The sequence below is a fragment of the Oryctolagus cuniculus genome, chromosome 11 (genome assembly GCF_051225735.1).
Source record: "Oryctolagus cuniculus isolate XC-2025 breed Fujian yellow rabbit chromosome 11, ASM5122573v1, whole genome shotgun sequence".
NCBI classification, from domain to species: domain Eukaryota; kingdom Metazoa; phylum Chordata; class Mammalia; order Lagomorpha; family Leporidae; genus Oryctolagus; species Oryctolagus cuniculus.
Genome location: NC_142877.1, coordinates 84,938,596 through 84,959,294, shown reverse-complemented (window position 1 = coordinate 84,959,294; position 20,699 = coordinate 84,938,596). Strand labels below are relative to the sequence as shown.

The 20,699-nt window shown below is 38.4% G+C and overlaps 1 pseudogene; it reads right to left on the bottom strand.

The window, feature by feature from the left end:
• Nucleotides 1–1,676: 1,676 nt before the first annotated feature.
• LOC100338226 (protein SET-like) lies at nucleotides 1,677–18,970 on the bottom strand (annotated as a pseudogene).
• Between the last annotated feature and the right edge of the window lie 1,729 nt (nucleotides 18,971–20,699).

Here is a 20,699-nt window from a genome sequence, read left to right as displayed (position 1 = left end):
TTCACTCCCCAGGTGGCCACAAAGCCCAGGGCTGAGCCATAATGAAGCCCAGGAGCCAGGGAGCTTCATCCAGGTCTCCCATGTGGATAGTGAGGACCCAAGCACTCGGACCATCTTCTGCTGCTTTTCCCAGGCCATTAGCAAAGAGCTGGATCACAAGTGGAACAGCTGGGACATGAACAGGCACCCAGAGGGGATGCTGGTGTTGCAGGCGGTGGCTTTATGTGCCTTGCACAATACCGGACACTATTGACTTCACTCTTTTCCTCACAATGTATGAAGAGTGCTGTTTCTCAGATAAAAAATCTGAGTGGATTCTTCTTTCACTCAATTTAATGACTTCTTATTGCTTTTATGACACAATCTAAACATGCATGGCAAATATTAAGGACCACTTGGAAATTATTCGTTTTTCCTTTTGCCATTACAAAGAGCCCCTGCTTTCTATTGGCTGCTATAGCTTCAGGGAAGCTTATTCCATCCAAGATCGATGGGTTGAGCAGCAGATTTAGGAAATGTGGATCCAGTGCCTGGGGTTCTTATTGTGTGTGTGTGTGTGTGTGTGTGTACACATTTAGTTTTAGTGTGAAAAAGCAACTTGTACACTTTTAATGTTTAAAACTGAACATCTTTCTTTTCCAGTGAAACAAAAAGAGAATTCAAAAATAAATAGGAACAAAATTACAGTAGAGGATGTCAATTCCAAATAAGAGCCTACAAGTTCTACTGATTCTCCTATCACTTGGCAAAACTCAAGTCATCATTAGGGAAAATTCCATTTTTAAAAGTATCATTGCCGGCGCTGTGGCGCACTAGGTTAATCCTCCAACTGCAGCGTTGGCATCCTATATTGGCACAGTTCTAGTCCCGGTTGCTCCTCTTCCAGTCCAGCTCTCTGGTGTGGCCTGGGAAAGCAGTGGAGAATAGCTCAGGTGCTTGGGCCCCTACACCCGCATGGGAGACCGGGAGGAAGCACCTGGCTCCTGGTTTCAGATAAGTGCAGCTCCAGCTGTTGCAGCCACTTGGGGAGTGAACCAATGGAAGGAAGACCTTTCTCTCTGTCTCTCTTTCACTGTCTGTAACTCTGCCTGTCAAATAAATAAATAAAATCTTTTAAAAAAAAGCATAATCATAAACTGTACAATTAAACATGCCAAAGGAGAATCCATGTCATCAAAATGCCCACTTAACCTACCCAAATGTCTCAAACTCACCCTTTGCTGACATTCCATAACCCCAATTTTAATATTTTTTTTCATTTTTTAAACAAGAGAAAGTAGACAGATACATGTTGGTAAATGCTGACTGTCCATATTCACATTCAGACACCATGTAATCTCTGAGCCATTATACAGAGAAAGGAGGAGAAAAGCTAGAATTCTATGCCCTCCTACACAACGGCCTCCTGCACCCCTGCTTCTAGCAGAGCAAAGTGAGCAGGAAGTTTTCTTTTTACCACAGAGCACTGTGGTGTTGATTCTATACTGTTTTTGTCAAGACAAGAAGGGATAAAAATTAATTTGTTGTATGCTATGAACTGTGGTATAGAGAAAAGAGACCTCAAAAACAGGGAGACTAAGAACAAGAGGGAAAAAATAAAAATAGGAAGATGGCAAGTTGCTCCCAGGGACTGGTGAAAATTAAAAAAAAAAGTTAAAACCTATCAGTGTTTTCTGTTAGTCATCTCCTTCATCCTCCTCACCTTCTTCCCCTTGAACATCATCTTAATCTTCTTCCCCTCCATTCTCATCTCCTTCTACATCAGAGTCTTCCAATTCTTCTTCACCATCATCATCATCTTCTTCTTCGCCTTTGTCATCATCCATTTCAGGAGCCAAGTAGAACTGTAATGGATTCATGCAAATCTCAACTTTGATGGCATCTTCCATCTTATCTTTACCTAAACTAGAATGTTCAGTAACCCAGGTAAAGAAGCTCCCTACTTCCTCATACTGCTTCTTCTTGCTGGCTTTGTTTTGCATTTGACTTGACCATCTTGTCCAATCCTTCCCAAATTTCCATTTGATTCAGTGGAACTTCAAGATGGATTGCCATTCTCATTCCGATGAAATTCTTTGAAGAGAACTTTATTTTTGAAGTAAGGCTTTTCTCCCAAATAGAAACCTATTCTGTAACCTGATTTAGTATCTTCACATTCTGTCCTTCAACTCTGGTCGGATAATACAGCATCTCTTCATCCTCCCCGCCAAGCAGCGCAGATGCTTGCCTATGCTTGACAAATGTTGTTACCCCAAAGTTTGGAATTTTGGTGAGCAGTTCTGACTTCTTCTGAAAAAATGGTTGTGGGATTTGTTATGTTTTTGTTCTACTTTCAAAGACCCCTCACTGGATTATTCATTAAGTCTGTCTGTTTCCTTTGTACTTCATCAATATGTTCAATTGCTTTTTTTCTCCTTTTGACAAACCCCAAGAGGCTCCTGAGTCTGCTGGCCTTGGGCCAGAAGTTGGTCTTGGTTTCTTCATTTTTTTGAGGCAGGAGCGAAGATAGGCATTTGGGGACCGTGTTTCCAGGAAAGACCCATCACCAGCACCGAGCGTGAAGAAACTCCGAGAACTCCGGACATTCTTATGATATATGTTGTGCCAACAAGTGAATCTCAGAATTTATGCTATATATAGGAATCACTATCCATTTTTTTTTCTATGCTGGGTACAAAGGATAAGCAAGTTAGTCTGGGGACAATCAGTTTGATGCTACCAGTGTGGAGGCTGGGGTGCCAAGAATGAAATCAGCTGTGAAGAATTGGATCTGAGAAAAGGGAAGATTAAGCTGGTTCCTGGTGTGCTGGTTTGCACAGCTAGCTCAGGATTTAGAAGTGATTTTTCTGTTATTTGGTATTGAAAGCCATCTTCTAAAAGCACTTTAACTGATTCTCCTCTGCTCTCATCTTTAACTTCAAAATAGAATTGTATAGAATTTTTTTCAAGATATTCTTTCTCTCTTTCCTGGACCTTTGCTCATAAAGTGTCCCTTGTGTTGAATAATTTTGTTTTCTCTCCAGTCTACCCACCTGTCAAAAGCTTGGCTCATCTCCAAACACCTTTCAGGTCTGAGTTTCAGTTTCAGAAAGCCTTCCTTCAGTTCCAGAGTTGGTTACGGCTGATTTGTTCTCCTTTTTCGTGGTATTTGTAATACTGGTCTTGCAATTTATCTGTCTGTTTGGATGTGCCTTCAGTTAACTATACGTTCTATCATGACAGTGACCAAGTCTATAATGTTCATTACTGCATTTTTAGCACTGCGTTCATGGCACAGAATAATCAATAATTTATTCATTCAGTAACTATTTATAAAGTACCTGCTGTGGACCCATACCCAGTAACCTTTGAAGATCTGGGTATAAAAGAGTGTACGCTACAGACAGAATCTACTCACAGTTCATATTCTACTGGGTGGATATAAATAATACACCAATAAAATAATGACTATGAATAGATCAGTGGTAACTGGTGGTAACTACTATGAAGATAAAACAGAGTGCAGAATAAATGAATGAATCAACTTCAAGAATGTGGGGGTTTTTGAACACGTTTAAAGTTTTATTGCTTTTTGAAGCTTTCACCCATTCCAAAAAATGGCTCTCAAATGCACAATTTTAATGTAACACAGTCTGTTTATAAGAATATGGGCTTTTGTTTTGGGTTTCTACTATAAGAAAAATCTGAGGAATTTAATCATGGTCATTTATACTGTTTCTGCAGATTATGTTCCAAAGACAATGATTTAGTTTTTTAAGATTTATTTATTTATCTGAAGGTCAGAGTTACAGAAAGAGAGGGACAGACAGAGAGGGAGACAGAGATCTTGCATCTGCTTGTTGACTCCAAAAGGCAGCAATTGGCAGGGTTGGGCCAGCTGAAGCCAGGAGCTAGGGGCCTTGTTCAGGCCTTCATGTGGGTAGCAGGGGTCTAAACACTTGGGTTATCCTCCACTACCTTCCTTGGCCATTAACAGAGAGCTGGATTGAAAGTGGAGCAGCTGGGACATGAACCCATAAGGGATGCTAGCATCACAGGCAGTGGCCACCATGATTCTGGCCCGGACAGTGATTTAGTTCTTTCATAAACGTCCAGCAGTTGGAAAGGCTTTATTTAAAGACTTACAATCATTACTCTTAAACTTCTCTCTCCATTCTACTATCTAGTACATATATATATATATATATATAAAATAATCATATATAATATATAGAAATATATGTATAATCAGAGAGCAAGAGAGAGCAATTCCCCCATTCGCTGGTTCACTCCCCAGATGGCTGTAGCAGCCAGGGCTGTGCCAGGCCAAAGTCAGAAACCAAATACTCCATCCTGTTCTCCCATGTGGGAGGCAGGAGTCCAAGACTTGGGCCCTTATCTGCTGCTTTCTCAGGTGTATTAGCAGGAAGGATGATGGGAAGCAGTGTAGACGGAACTTGAACTAGCACTCCGATGTAGGATGCCAGTGTTCAAAGCAGTAGCTTAATTCATTGTACCCCAAGGCCTGTGGCCCATTCCCTCATTTTTAATTCAATAAGTTTACACAGTAATATTTTTAAAAATTTGTTAACTACCCTCTTAGCTTTTTTTCATTGTGTTTGAATAGTTCAGATTATTATTAAAATATAGGTTATTATAACTTAAAATAAGAGCATAGAAGAAATTATGAATATTTAAATTTCTCAATCATATCTTTAAACAACCTGTCAGTTTAAAATTGCTCTTAAAATGATTTTTCAAAGTCACTTTCTCATTTTCTTGCCAGAATTATGAATTATAAATTATAGTATGGAAATACCTATGAGACAAGACTGAAAAAGAGGTAGTTCATGACATATTTGAAGTGGTTCTAAATTGCCCTATTTTTAGTTTTTTAGTCCTGATGTAATTTTCATTGAAACTATATGCATTTATTATTATAAAGACAAGAGGTTTTTGTTATTAAGAATGCTAACTGACCTTTAAGGGAAAGTGCAAAAAACTCTTTCATTTCTCCTCAAATTATGATTATCTGGAAATCCAAGTTTCTAGTCTGGCAGAATTGTCTTACTTCTCTTTTACATGCATCTTTTAAAATTATATACATTCTTGGGGATGATGTTGTGGCAGAGTAGTTAAGACATCACATGCAACATGGGCATCCTGTATGTGTGCCAGTTTGAGTCCCAACTGCCCCAACTCCAATCCAGCTCCCTGCTAATGTGCCTGGAAAATCAGCAGAAGATGACCCAAGTACTTAAGCCCTGCCACCCATGTGGGAGACCAGGATGGAGTTCCTGGCTCCTGGCTCCTGGCTCCTAGCTCCTGGCTTTGACCTGGCCCAACCCTGGCTGTTGCAGTCATTTGGTGAGTGAACCAACAAACAGAGGATCTCCCTTTCTCTCTCTTTCTCCCTGTCTTTCACTCTGTCTCCCCCTTCCAAATAAGTAAATTCATCTTTTAAAATTATGTACATACATATGGACTTTCAGTTATCTTTAAGCCCCACTGACTTTTGTAATAATAACACAAGTATCTAACAGATCATGATATTTTCTTTTGTCATTTTATGCGAAAGTTTTATAAAAACATCTTTAGCAATATGTGCCAATCATTGTATGTGTGTTACTCTCAATTATTTGAATCATAATATAAATATTATATTATTTAAAAATATCTACCTGACTGCTAACAAATTTCATTGAAATAAAGATCCCTTGGATTGTTTTGGAAATCTGTCTTTACTACTGAGATGAATTCTGTAGTTCAGAAACCTTGAAAGGTAGGGAAAGCATGCTGCTTCTATAGGAAAAACCTGGCTAAACTTGAGAACCCTTGAGAGCATCTAGACATGAAGAGATATGACACAGCATGCAGTTTTCTTAGATATTTCAGTGTTTTGGTACCATCTGGGAGGCTATTAAGCAGGTACTGCCATTTCACACATTTTTGAAGCTGGGTCCTACCCTACTTGTCCTGATGGTCTAGTTAGGGTGTGTAGAATAAGAATGAAATTTTAGGGGCATGGATTTCATGGTAACCTAAGATTACAAAGCAAAAATAGCAAGAGACATCTGAAAACATCACTGTTGTAACATTGAAAGAGTGGTAATTCATAAAATGTCAATTTGGTACTATGCCTGTCATATGTTACCAATTAAAGTAAATATTTAATCTAATTTGTCATATTCTCCCATGTCTAAGTCTAGATACTTTTTTAAAGTTTTATTTTATTTTAGTTCAGTGAATTTTTTTCTTTTTTAAATTTTAATTATTTCTTAACAGATTCAGTTTTAACAGATGTATAGATACATAGCATAATATAATATTTACCTTGAGCTTAGATTTTCCAGAACTCTGAGAAGTAGTTGTTTAAGATAGTGGTTTAAGCCATCCAGTTTATAGCAAATTTGTTATAGCAACCCAAGATTAAAACACTGGTATACACTATTTTATACTTTGAGGATCTACTTCTGAAAGATTTCTATATAAGTTTGTGAGAGAACATAATCTTTAAGTCATTTGTATTACCATTGTGTATTATTTGAGGTACAAGAATGTGGAAGAAGCAATTATATGAAATTGCTAAAAATGTGTAAATGTCAATTTCGGTTACTTTAATCAAATATGCCAAGTTGTTTCAGATATATAGTATCATTATGTGATCGCTTAATGTTAACTGAGGCATTGACAATGTATATTTCTATGAATGGTTTGCTTCAACTGATATCAAAATTATTTTTGCATCAAATAAGATCAAAATGAGTTTGCAATTGTTTCTTTTAACTGAATATGTTAATGTAGTTGTTGTATTGGTGGCATGTTAATATATTAGTTATAGTGGTTTGCTAATGCCAGTTCTAACAGGAGTTATGTTTACTGACAATGATTAGTAACTTATGTTTAGAATCAAGAGTGAACAGCTGAATAAGTCTCCATGCAAGGTATCAGCTTCTCATGGGGAAATGAAGAAAGGAGGCTTGGAGACTGGCCCTGAATGTTCACTTGTGTGATTTTAATGAACTAAAGGCTAAATCTCAGTATGCTTATATCTAATAAAAATATTTGACAAATTAAGAATAATTTTTATTTTTAAAATGATTTTGCATCATATAATACAGCAGAATGGGAACTTAATTTTCTACTGTGTTCTGCATGTGATCAGTTTTAGAATGGAGCCCTAGCTGGCTGGTTAAAGCTACTGCTGCTGCTACTGTTTTCTTCTCCTCCTCCTTCTCCTTCTTTTCTTCTTCTTCCTTCAAGATTTATTTATTTATTTATTTGAAAGGTGGGGTTACAGATAGAGGCTCCATATTTGCTAGCTCTTTATTTTTTTTTATTTTTATTTTTTTATTTATTTATTTTTTTAATTTTTGACAGGCAGAGTGGACAGTGAGAGAGAGAGACAGAGAGAAAGGTCTTCCTTTGCCGTTGGTTCACCCTCCAATGGCCGCCGCTGCAGCCGGCGCACCGCGCTGATCCGATGGCAGGAGCCAGGATCCAGGTGCTTTTCCTGGTCTCCCATGGGGTGCAGGGCCCAAGCACCTGGGCCATCCTCCACTGCACTCCCTGGCCATAGCAGAGAGCTGGCCTGGAAGAGGGGCAACCAGGACAGAATCCGGCGCCCCAACCGGGACTAGAACCTGGTGTGCCGGCGCCGCAAGGTGAAGGATTAGCCTATTGAGCCACGGCGCCGGCTTGCTAGCTCTTTAAATAGTATATGTTGGGTACATAAGTAATCATGAAGTTTACAAATGAATTAAGGAAGCTGGAGAGACAATCAACAATTTATTCTAGTCATCTAGGTTATGATACAATGCTTGAAACTTATTTAGCAGGGTTGGTGACCTATTGTGCTTTGAAGGTAATGTGAATGGATGAGTTTTGCATTAGAGAAAGATCATCTTGTGGAAATGGGTTGAACTGGAGACAGTAAGACTGATCAGAGTACTTACTTAGCAGGGCAAGACATGTTGGTTCATGAATAAAACGGTTTTCCTTTGGAAAGTCGCCATATTCATTAGGAGAACATTTGGCTGCAAGTAAAAAAAGATCCACCTTGCAGTTGTAAGTGACTACAGTTCATTCATTTCTTTTTTACATAACCGGTCCTAGAAGATGATGACTGAAGTTAGGTCAGTGACTCTACTAAGCTTTAGGACCAGCTGTAAGGACCCCACAGTGTCTGTGGCTCTTTGGGAAGTCTCATCCTTGCTTCTTGAACAAACAAAAAAAAAATGATGCAAAATAATAACTGAAAGGAGGAAGGGTTATGATAGATACACGAGTCTGTTTTTATCGGGAAAGAAAAGCTTTCCCAGAGACAACTTCAGCAGATTTCCCTTTTATAGTTTTTGGTCAGAGCGAAGGTCCATAGCCACCCCAGCTTCGAGGAAGATTGGAGAATCACAGAATAGGTATGATTATTATTATCATGATCCCTAATTAGGATTGCACATTGTTTTCCTAGTTAAAACCATAGTTCTGTTAGCGAAGAATGAGAGGAGACTAGGTACTGGAAGTGAATTAACAGTATATTTCAGAGTTGCCATTTTAGCCCAAGCAGCACAGTGTAACAGTTTGAACTCTGTACTTAGGTGTAAATATGCTGTTTCCCTGGCTGACTATTTTCATTTTTTACTGGTTTCTTCTTTTTGTCTGAAATATTCTTTTTTAAAAAACTTTTATTTAATAAATATAAGTTTCAAAAGTACAACTTTTGGATTATAGCGTTTTTCCCCCCACAACCACTCTCCGACCCACAAATCATCCCGTCTCCTACTCCCTCTCCCATTCCATTTTTCATTAAGATTCATTTTTAATTATCTTTATATACAGAAGATCAACTTAGTGTATATTAAGTAAAGGTATCAACAGTTTGCATCCACAGAGACACACAAAGTATAAAGTACTGTTTGAATACTAGTTTTACCATTAATTCACATAATACAACACATTAAGGACAGAGATCCTACATGGGGAGTGAGTGCACAGTGACTCCTGTTGTTGATTTAACAATTTACTCTCTTATTTATGACGTCAGTAATCACCCAAGGCTCTTGTCATGAGCTGCCAAGGCTATGGAAGCCTCTTGAGTTCACCAACTCCAATCTTATTTAGACAAGGCCATAGTCAAAGTGGAAGTTCTCTCCTCCCTTCAGAGAAAGGTACCTCCTTCTTTGATGGCCCCTTCTTTCCACTGGGATCTCACTCACAGAGGTCTTTCATTTAGGTTATTTTTTGCCAGTGTCTTGGCTTTCCATGGCTGACTCTTACCCATGATCATTTATGATGACCTTAATTACTGAACATGTAGCCTAAAGAGATATGAAAATTAAATAAAATAATAATAATAATAGACTGTTCAATATTATCTTCCATTTATATTTAAATATTCACAAACACAACGTTCACCAACCGAAGCCTCTCTCCCATTTATCTGACTGCCGTAGAACACTTTTGTTCCTGGTGAACAAAATGCACTAGGAGGAACTGAAATGGAAGCTTCAGAACTACAATGTCAAGGGCTACCATCCCCCTGACATGCATTTTAAAATTTGTCATTAACCAGGTAGTTTATTCCTGTACACTTTTTTTCTAAATCAAGGAAGTTGATTTCTCTTACAGCTGTAACTCCTCACCAGGAGAGAAATCATATGATTACGCAGCTCTGCACAATCTGCTTCAATTCTTTGACAATGACGGCTGAAAGGACATTAACTCCAGGGAGCCTCCGTCAGGGTGGAAGACATGTGGCATCTGGCATGTTAATCAGGGATTTTTATAAAGTCGGTGAAAACAAAACATCTCCTATATAATTAGTTTAAGAAAACAGAATACCATGGACCATTGAATGCTATCAATTTAACAATTTTTATAACAATAATTAAGATCATTGTCCATAATGTGAATCTATAGCTCAATTTATAGAAAAGTCCATGATTCCTGCTACTAAACAATAAATAAACAAATGCTATTTATCTTTAATGTAAAATTGAATATGTTGAACAGTTTTGTTATGGACCAATTTTTTGAATGAAACTACAAAATGTACATCTAGAATGTATGGTCAGAAAAAAACAGAAGTTATCTTAATTCATTCAATTGAATTTATGGAATATTTTCTATTATCTATTATTTTTTCTATTCTCTCTTCAAATTCCATGTTATTCATTTTATAAATAAAATAGATAAATAAAAATAAAATGCAAATAGCTATATCTTATTCCATAAAATGCTTATATATTGTTATAGGCTAATTGAAAATATCCTTCTCTCCCGAAAAAACAAAAGCAATCAACAATATAATTCTTTTTTTTTTAAAGATTTATTTATTTATTTGAAAGTCAGAGTTTTACAGAGAGAGAGGAGAGGCAGAGAGAGAGAGGTCTTTCATCTGATGGTTCACTCCCTAATTGGCTGCAACGGCTGGAGCTGCGCCGATCCAAAGCCAGGAGCCAGGAGCCTCCTCTGGGTCTCCCACATGGGAGTAGGGGCCCAAGGACTTGGGCCATCCTCCACTGCTTTCCCAGGCCATAGCAGAGAGCTGAATCAGAAGTAGAGCAGCCGGGTCTTGTACCGGCACCCATATGGGATGTGGCACTGGAGGCCAGGGTATTAACCCGCTGAGCTACAGCGCCGGCCCCAACAATACAATTCTTAGAGTTATTGAAGTTCATAGAGAGACCAACTTTATAAATCTACTCATTTGTGATATGAAAATACAAAATGTAGCTGACTGAGTTAACTATCCAAGATCTCAGAGGTCTCTAGAAACAGTACCAGGATTATCTTATAATGTTAAGTTTTTTCCATTGATCCTAGATTCAACTTCCTAAATATCTAGAAACAAACCAGGAAGTCCCTCCACAATTTCTAACATCAGATAGATGAAATTTGTCTATTTGTTTGTTAAATATCAAACACCCTGTAGTTAGTTACTCTTTGAACATCAAGTTTTAGAAGAATGGGACCTTTGAAAGTGGGAGGTAATTGACTAAACACCAACATGATTATGCTTCAATATATCAAATATTTGCCAAGTGCCAAGCTCTGTTTGAGGAACTGCAGCTATTCACAATCTACAATATAGACAAAATTCGTGTTCTCTTTGCACTTATATTAAAAGCAGACATATAGAGACTAGCAAGGATGTTGACAAATAATGCATGTACTTAAAAATTTCCACACTCAATATCCTGTTTCACTGTAGTTTTCTCACTCTGAAAGACACTACAAATCTTTGAAACATACACAAATTCTTTTCTACTGTAGTATACTTTAAACCTTCACAGAAATTTCTTCTGTAAGGGGGTTATTTAACCTTCCTCCAATTTTGCACACTAAAAAAATCATAGGCTTTGGAATAAAACAAACATAAGTCCCAATCTACACGTATCATCTTTGTTATTTAATTTCTATAAGCTTGTGTCCTCTCAGGTTTAATACTGTGCCTACCACATATTAATTACTCAACAAATTCTGTTTTTGTTTAGAAATACATTGAGAAATATAGGTGATATAAGCTTGAATAAACCTCCTATCCAGACTCTCATTCTGTTAGAAGTATAGAGTGAAAAGTCACTAAGAGTTGTAAGAGTAGCATATTGGCATATTGTTTTCTAGCTGGGGATATAATTGGGTATTTATTAAGCCTTTCCACTGTTGTAGGGATGATAAGAATAATAAATCTGATTAGTCCTTTGTCTATGTCAGTTGCCAATTATCTTATCACAGTAGTGATATATGGGGTAAAATGTTGGTGCATTAAGCATTTAGTAAATCCACAGACGATGGTTTTGATAGAAGTACAATGACAAAGAAAAGAGCGTTCAAAAGCAGGATAAATATTTATTTCCATGAGGCTGTTTTACCACCTTTTTCATGGTGGGAATTGTCCAGTATAGTCAATCTATTTTCATCCAGCTGGCTAATTACATTGAAGTGTGATACCTGGATGAGTGACAGGAGTTAGTCACCACCTCAGAAAAAAAGGGGAAGGGGTGACAAGAAGCAAGGAAGGCAATTCCATGGCGTCATGTCCATGTGTATTCTGTGTTCATGGCACCATTGCCTCCTACCTTGCTTATGAACCCATTGACCATGTACTAAGCATCAGAAAGGAGGCTAATCCATATCTGGGGTGAGTAAAGCTATTTATTCCTCAGATTTTAAAAATCTACTCCCTTGTAGAAATATTTTATTGAGTGTTTTCCCCTATATTCTTAGCCACAAGTCTTTACCTTTCTTTCTTTTCTTTTCTTTTTCTTTCTTTTTTTTTTTTTTCGAAGAGAGTGGACAGTGAGAGAGAGAGAGAGAGAGAGAAAGGTCTTCCTTTGCCGTTGGTTCACCCTCCAATGGCTGCCGCGGCCGGCGCGCTGCGCTGATCCGAAGCCAGGAGCCAGGTGCTTCTCCTGGTCTCCCATGGGGTGCAGGGCCCAAGCACTTGGGCCATCCTCCACTGTCCTCCCTGGCCACAGCAGAGAGCTAGCCTGGAAGAGGAGCAACCAGGACAGAATCTGGCACCCTGACCGGGACTAGAACCCGGTGTGTCGGCGCCGCAGGCAGAGGATTAGCCTAGTGAGCCGCAGCGCCAGCCACCTTTATTTCTTTCAAGTCTATTGTTATCCACAGCCCAACATTGTAAAACTTCTTACCTCTCATCATTTGTCTTTTCAGGTGAAGAGAACAATGAGGTGTACAGTTACATATCCTGTCAAGAATTTTTCTTTAGTCTCAGACTTTCAGTCTTCCAGAATGAGGCTAAAATAGTCCACTTTTGTGTTTTTAAATATTTATTTATTTGAACGAGAAAAAGAGAAGGGGAGGAAGAAGGAGGAGGGAGAAGGAGGGAAATGAGAGATCATTTATCCACTGATTGACTCTCCAAACGACCTCAATGTAGGAGCTAGGACAAGCCGAAACAGGATCCCAGAACTCCATCCAGACCTCCCATATGGCCGGCAATGGTCCTAAGTTCTTGGGCTGTTTTCTGCTGCTTTCCCAGGTACATTAGCAGGGAGCTTCTAGGAAGTAGAATAGCTGGGACTTGAATCAGAGCTCTGATATGGGATGCCAGCACAGCAAATGGAAAATTAACCCACTGTGCCACAACACCAGGCTCTAAAATAGTCCACTTTTAGATTTATCTCAAGGCTTTAGACTATTCTACCTGCCTACTTATCTAAGTCATATAATTTTCATCATGTTTACTGGCAAATTTTAATATCTAGTTTTATAAACTTCTCAGCAGTTTTAATATGACTAATCATTGCATATTTATTCTTCCATGCAATCTTTATTTTTAAGATTTATTTTTAAGTTGAAAGGCAGAGTTACAGAATAGAGAAAGAGAGAGAGAGAACGAGCGAGCGAGCGAGTGAGAGAGATCTTCCATCCGCTGGTTCACTCCCCAAATGGCTGCAATGGCTGGAGCTGTGCTGACTCAAAGCCAGGAGCCAAAAGCTTTTTCTGGTATCCCATGTGGATGCAGGAGCCCAGGTACTTGGGCCATCTTCTACTGCTTTCCCAGGTGCATTAGCAGGGAGCATAGCTGGATGGGAAGTGGAGCAGCCAGGGCTAGAACAGGCACCCATATGTGATACTGGCACTGCAGGCAGTGGCATAACCCGCTACACCACGGCATCAGCCCCACTTCTATGCAATGTTTAAAATCACTATCCTATTCCATACAAGAATCTTTTGGGGTCCTATTTAGAGTTTCACCAAATTTCTATGTTAATTCAGGAATATTTGATATAGTTATTGTTTACTTCACTGACTCATGAGTGTTTATTTTAAAAGATTTGAAAATTGAGTATATATTTTGCCCGGTTTTAAAAATTTCTGTAATAGAATCTTACCCAAAGTATTTAACTTTTCCCCAAACACTGAGCTCTTCTTTAGAGGTATCCACACAAATTCAATGGCAACAGAATATTGTAAACCTATTATGTTCTAGTTGCCAAGTAATTATCAGAGTTAGTCAATATATGTTTGTTTTCTCCCAGAAGTTTGTGACTGAGTAAACGAATTTTGTTATTTACCAGTAACAAAGGCACAAAGTGGTCTGTAATAAATACTCTATAATAAATGTGTGAACCAAGTATAAATCCAGCCTTCCCACCTTGTCATTATCACTTATCCAACCCTAACCCACCTTTGAAGATCAGATAAATTATCACTTTCTATATGAAGTTTTCACATGACGATAATTCACAGTGATTCACGATCCCGTAATGTTGACTGCCCTTGAATGAAATTCCATTTTATGCCAGATACTCTATTATGTGCTCGAAAATATTTATTATTCAAATTTTCCACAGGGGATGTGTGGCTATCATCTCACTTTATTAATAAGGGAACAGAGGCTCAAGGAACATAGTCAATAATTGATAGGGAATGAGTGTTTGACATAGTGATTAAGATGTCACCTGGGATACCCACATCCCAAATGGGAGTGCCTGGTTTTCCATCCTGGTGATGCTCTTAATTTCAGCTTCCTGTTGAGACACACCCTGGGAGACAGCAGATGATGGCTCAGGTACTGAGTGCTTGCCACCCACATAGGAGATCTGAATTGAGTTCTTGACTCCCAACTTAACGCCAACTGTTGGGGGTATTTGGAAAGTGAATTAGCATATGAAAGATTTCTGTCTACTGTCTCTGTCTCTCTTCTGTTTTACTTTCAAATGCATTAAAAATCAATAAAAAGTTTAAAGGTAACTGATAAGAGCTAAAATTTGATCCTAAATATGTTTGGCTCCAACTTTTTGGTTTTTCCAGTGTATGTTCTCTTCACTCAGATTAATAATAATTTATACACCATATTTTTTAAGCTTACCATTGACCCATGTATGAATAGATGAGGGAGATTCAAAATGTTTATGGAAAAATGGAATTAAATGATAATGTGCATTGGCAATATTTTTTTAAGTTCTCTTAAATTGTTTAGTTACCACAATGCTTAGGTACTAAAATGCTGTCAACCCACTGAGTGCATTAACTTGGTATCATAAATAGTTTTTATGTTTATAACAAAGTTTGTAGCCCATTTCTTTCATAAAAGAAAGTCATCCCTTTTGTATTGAGATATTTTCAATATGTATCTTTCAATTTTATCATGAGATGATATTACAAAGTAGCAAATAAGGGGCCAGTGCCGTGGTTCACTAGGTTAATCCTCCGCCTGCGGTGCAGGCATCCCATATGGGTGCCAGGTTCTAGTCCTGATTGCTCCTCTTCCAGTACAGTTCTCTGCTGTAGCCCAGGAAGGCAGTGGAGAATGGCCCAAGTGCTTGGGCCCTGCACCTGCATGGGAGACCAGGAAGAAGCACCTGGCTTCTGGCTTCAGATCGGCGCAGCACTGGCCATAGCAGCCATTTGGGGGGTGAACCAACGGAAAAGGAAGACCTTTCTCTCTGTCTCTGTCTCTCTCTCTCTCTCACTGGCTAACTGTCAAATAAATTAAAAAAAAACAAAGTTGCAAATAAGGAAGTGATTCATAAATATTTGACTTACTAGAGCTGAATAAAGGAAAAGAGGTGGTTTGAGGGAGATTGGGTAACCAAAAATACAGTCAGATAGAAGAAGCAAGTTCTAATGTTAATTTTAGTTAACACAAAAATGGATGAAGAGTCAGGTAGACAAAATAAGGGAAGACCATTTTAGACAATAGAAGAGGTCTATGTGGAATCTCAGAGGCTTGGAGGAAGATGAAGAAGCTGAGGAATATATATGTGGTTAAGGGATGGGACTTGGTAGTATGTAGAGGAAATGAAGAGGGAATGGTTATACTGCTTTAGAAAAATCAGTGAGGAACTGCTAGGAGTGACATGCTCAGATTTGGGTAGTTGTACGAGCATTTTAATGTAGCTGAACTTGTAGGATGCATTATGTTAGGGAAGGTATTAAAATCAGAAGTGAAGAGCCCCATTAAGTGGACAGATAGAAAACTATTGGAGATAGAATTGGCAAGATTTTATGAATGAATGAATGCAAAGATTCAAAAAACAGAACCAGCCACATGTAATCTGAAGCTATGATTTTTATGAGAAAATATTGATACATAATAAATTCAAATATGATTATAATTATAGGTGTTAACCTCAGATAAGTTATAAGGTAGAAATGAAATACTTTATAAATGATACTTAAAGATAATTTCTAGGGGCTGGCACTGTGGTGTACTGTGTAAAACCACTGCCTACATTTCCAGCATCATATACGGGTACCAATTCATGTACTGGCTTCTCTTCTTCCAAATCAGCTCCCTGCTAATAGCCTGGGAAAAGCAGCTGAAGAAGGCCCAAGTTCTTGGGTCTCTGCTACCCAAATGGCAGCTTATTGGATTTCATCCATTGTAACTGGGGTAAGGTAAAACCTCATTGTAGTTTTTATTTGCCTATCCCTGATGGCTAGTGATTCTGAGCATATTTTTATGTGTCTGCTGGCCATTTGTATTTCATTTTTTGAAAACTGCCTGTTCATATCCTTAGCCATTTCTTAACTGGATTGCTTGTTTTGTTGTTGTTGAGTTTCTTGAACTCCTTATATATTCTGAATATCAGTCCTTTATCAGATGTATAGTTTCCAAGTATTTTCTCCCATTTTGTCAGTTACCTCTTTGTTGAGTGTTTCCTTTGCTGTGCAGAAGCTTCTTAGCTTGATGTAATCCTACGTGTCTATTTTTGCCATTATTGCTTGTGCTTCTGGGGTTTTATCCAAGCAGTCTTTCCCTAGGTTAATGTCTTGCAAAATTTCCACTATGTTTTCCTCTAGTAATTTGATGGTTTTGGGTCACAGATTTAGATCCTTGACCATTTTGAATCAATTTTTGTATAAAGTGAACGGTAGGGGTCTTGTTCATACTTCTGTAGGCAGAAATTCAGCTTTCCCATTACCATTGTTGAAGAGTCTGTCTTTTCTCAAGGGAGTAATTTTAGTTTGTTTGTCAAAGATTAGTTGGTTATAGATGTGTGAATTAATTCCTGAGATCTCTAGTCTGTTCCATTGGTTAGGGTGTCTAATCTCGTGATAATACCAAGCTGTTTTGATGATAACTGCCCTGTATTATGCCTTGAAATGAGGTATTCTGATGTTTCTAGCTTTATTTTTTATTGTTTAGGATCCCTTTAGCTATTTGGGATCACTTGTGATCCCATATGAATTTTAGGGTCATTTTTTCCAGATAATAGGAGAATGTGTTTTGTATTTTGATTTTTAATATTGAGATCACATTGAAACTGTAAATTGCTTTGGATAGTATGGACATTTTGATGATATTAAGTCTTCCAATCCATGAAAATTGAAGATTTTTCCATTTTTTTGCCATATTCTTCTGTTGTCATACTTTCATTTTAGCTTATACTCACAAAATTGATCATTCACTAAATAAAGAATTCAGCAAGCAGTAAGTAGAATAAACCACTGTTTCACAGGAGTTTAGATACGGGCTATAAATATTAATCAAAGTGCAAGATGTCAATTTTCCTAATGTAGTTACTTTTTTTGGTTTTCTGTATGATAGTCATCACAAATCAGAGAAAATATATATTTGTATTTTTGGGGACTGGCTTATTTTACTTAATGTACTGGTCTGGTCTCCAATTGTATCCATTTTGTTGTGAAAGACAGTGTTTCATTCTTTTTCATGATTAGTATTCTATCATGCAAATATACAAAATTTGAATGGTCATCATCCAAAAATCAAAAAATAATAAATGCTGGTGTGTCGCTCCCCCTCTTCGCGGAGGAACGACACTAAACCCTGCCTAGGTTTCCTATCCGAGTCACGGCACCATTATGTCGCTCCCCCTCTTTGCGGAGGCATGACACAGGACCCTGCGCTGTTCTTTTGTCTGCTCGGCCCTCCCCGGGTTTGCTGCTGGTTCTTCCCGGGTTGGCTACCGTCCCTTCCACCTCCGTGGAAGGGTGGTTCCCCCTGCCACTTTCCCCCCTTCCACGGGGGAGCGGCACACCGCCGGCCGGCTCTCTTGGGGGCTGCTCAGGTGTTCCTTCAGATAGATGTTCCTGGTGCATATTGTCTCTCTCCTCCTTTATAGTCCTCTTCCACCAATCCCAACTCTGCTACCCACACGCTGAGTACGCTGCTCTCCTCCAATCAGGAACAGCTCCTACAGCTTATTGGTTGAACTGGAGGCAGCTGTGTAGAAGCTGTTTACTCCTCTCCCAGCGCCATATTGTGGGAGAGCAGATGCATAGAATAAGTCTTAATTCCAGTAACAATCTAGTCCGAGTTGCTCCCCACACTGGTGAGGATGTGGGGAAAAATGTACCCTAATACACTTTGTTGGTAATGTAAACTTGTACAACTATTATGGAGACCTGCATAGAGAGTCTTCAGAAATCTGAACATAGATCTTCCATATGATCCAGCCATCCCACTCTTGTGAATTTACCCAGAGTAAATGAACTTAGCACGTGAAAGAGTTATCTGTGCTCCCATGTTTATAGCAGCTCAATTCACAATAGCTAATATATGGAACCAACCTGGATGTCCATCAACTGATGACTGAAAAATTGATATTAATTCCACACTAAAAGTTTGGTAGAATTCATAGTTAAGGCATCTGTTGGTCATTGCCTACAATATGGTGCCTGGCGGATGTTCGAGGGGCATGTCTGCAGCCACTGTGGTTAAACTGCATGAGATCAGACCACCTGCAGGGATAGGTCCGATTTAGTTCCAGACATGTGAACAGTGCATGATCCCTATACCTCGCTTAAGGTGCCCCTGTGTGTGGCCCACCCATGCCTGAGTGATTGGCTCCCCTACTGCACATGTCCTTCATAAGCTTTATAAGCCTGTACACTTCCTCAATAAAGCGGTTCCTGCTTCGACAGACCTCATGGGTGCTTGTGGTGTGTTCATCACCTGTTGACCTTACCTCTCCAGTTCGCCTTGTTGGGGAGTGCTTGCACTGCCCTGTTGGTCAGGGGCCAGCATTGGGCTTGAGTCCCCGACAGGCATCTGGTACTGAACTTTGTTAGGAGGTTTTTGATTATTGATTCAACTCATTATTCATCATTGGTATGTTATAACTTTTTGTTTCCTATTATTCAGTTTTAGTGGGTGACATATTTCTAGGAATCTACCCATGTCTCCTGGGCTATCCACTTTGTTGATTTATAAATATTAACAAAATTCTCTTGAGATTCTTAATATTTCTGTGGTATTGATTATTATATTTTCTGTTTGATTTCTACTTTTATTTGAATTTTCTTTCTTTTTTTAAAATAGAAGTTTGCAAATTTTGATTATCTTTTCAAGAAGCAAAGTTTAGGTCGTATTGTTCTTTTCCATTTTTCTAGTTTTGATTTCTTCTACTCTAATATGTTATTTTCTTACTTTTACTAACTGTGGGATTAGTTATTTATTTTTTAGTTCCTTGAGAATTTTTTTGGCTCTTAGAATAGACATTTATCACTATTTTGTAAGGACTGCTTTTCTGTAATCCTATTAATTCTGATATTACAAATTAAAATATTTTTAAATGCTACATAAACACCTGTCCCAAATTTTGTTACATTATGTTTTCATTTTGCATTTGTCTCAAGACTGTGGAAAAAGATAAAAAATTTCCATTATAAATCCTTCTTTTCTCAATGGATGTTCGGGAGTGTATAATTTCCTACATGTCTGTGAATTTTTCAATTCTCCTCATGTTATTGATTTCTAGATTCACAAAATGTGGGCAGATCCAAAAGAACTGAAGTTAGATCTTGATAAGATTCCTGCACCTCCTTGCTTATTTCAGCATTATTCACAATAGCCAGGATATGGAAACCATCCAAATACCCATCTGTGGAGGAATGAATAACAGAAAATGTGATATGTACATGCAATGGAATATTGTTAAAAAATGCTATCATTTTGATAACATGGATGGAACCTGGAGGGCATTTTGTTAAGTGAAATGAGCCAGTCATAGGAAAAAACAATTACTACAAATTTCTATTTATAGAAGCTATATAAACAATAAAACCCAAAGGAGAAGGGAATGAAGTGGTGGTTGCCCAGGGCTGGGAGGGAAGGAGGGAAAAATGGGGAGTCACTATTCAATACGTATACACTTTCTATTATCAAAGATGAAAGGCTCTAGAGATCTACTGACTGATGTAGTAGCCATAGTTAGCAACACTGTATTGTGCACTTAAGATATTTTCAGGGATCCGGTGCTGTGGCACAGTGAGTTAATGCCTGGCCTGAAGCACTGGCATCCCACATGGGTGCCAGTTCTAGTCCCGGCTGCTCCACTTCCTGTCCAGTCCTCTGCTATTGCCTGGGAAAGCGGTAGAAGATGGCCCAAGTCCTTAGGCCCCTGCACCTGTGTGGGAAGCCAGGAGGAAGCACCTGGCTTCTGGCTTCAGATCGGCGCAGCTACGGCCATTGCGGCCAATTTGGGAGTGAACCATCAGATGGAAGACCTTTCTCTCTCTCTTTCTCTCTCTCTCCATCCACTCTCTGTGTAACTCTATCAAGTAAATAAATAAATCTTTACAAAAATAAAATAAAATGTTTTCATAAGGTAGATTTCCAGATAAGTGTTCTTATCAAAAATCAAGTAAGTAAATAAAAGCAAAACCCACAAAAGAATGCTAGGAAATCTTTGGAAATGTTATATTTAGATCACTGATTATGGTCATGGTATTATGCATCTATGTAAACTTCCAAACTCATTGAGATGAGTACATTTAAT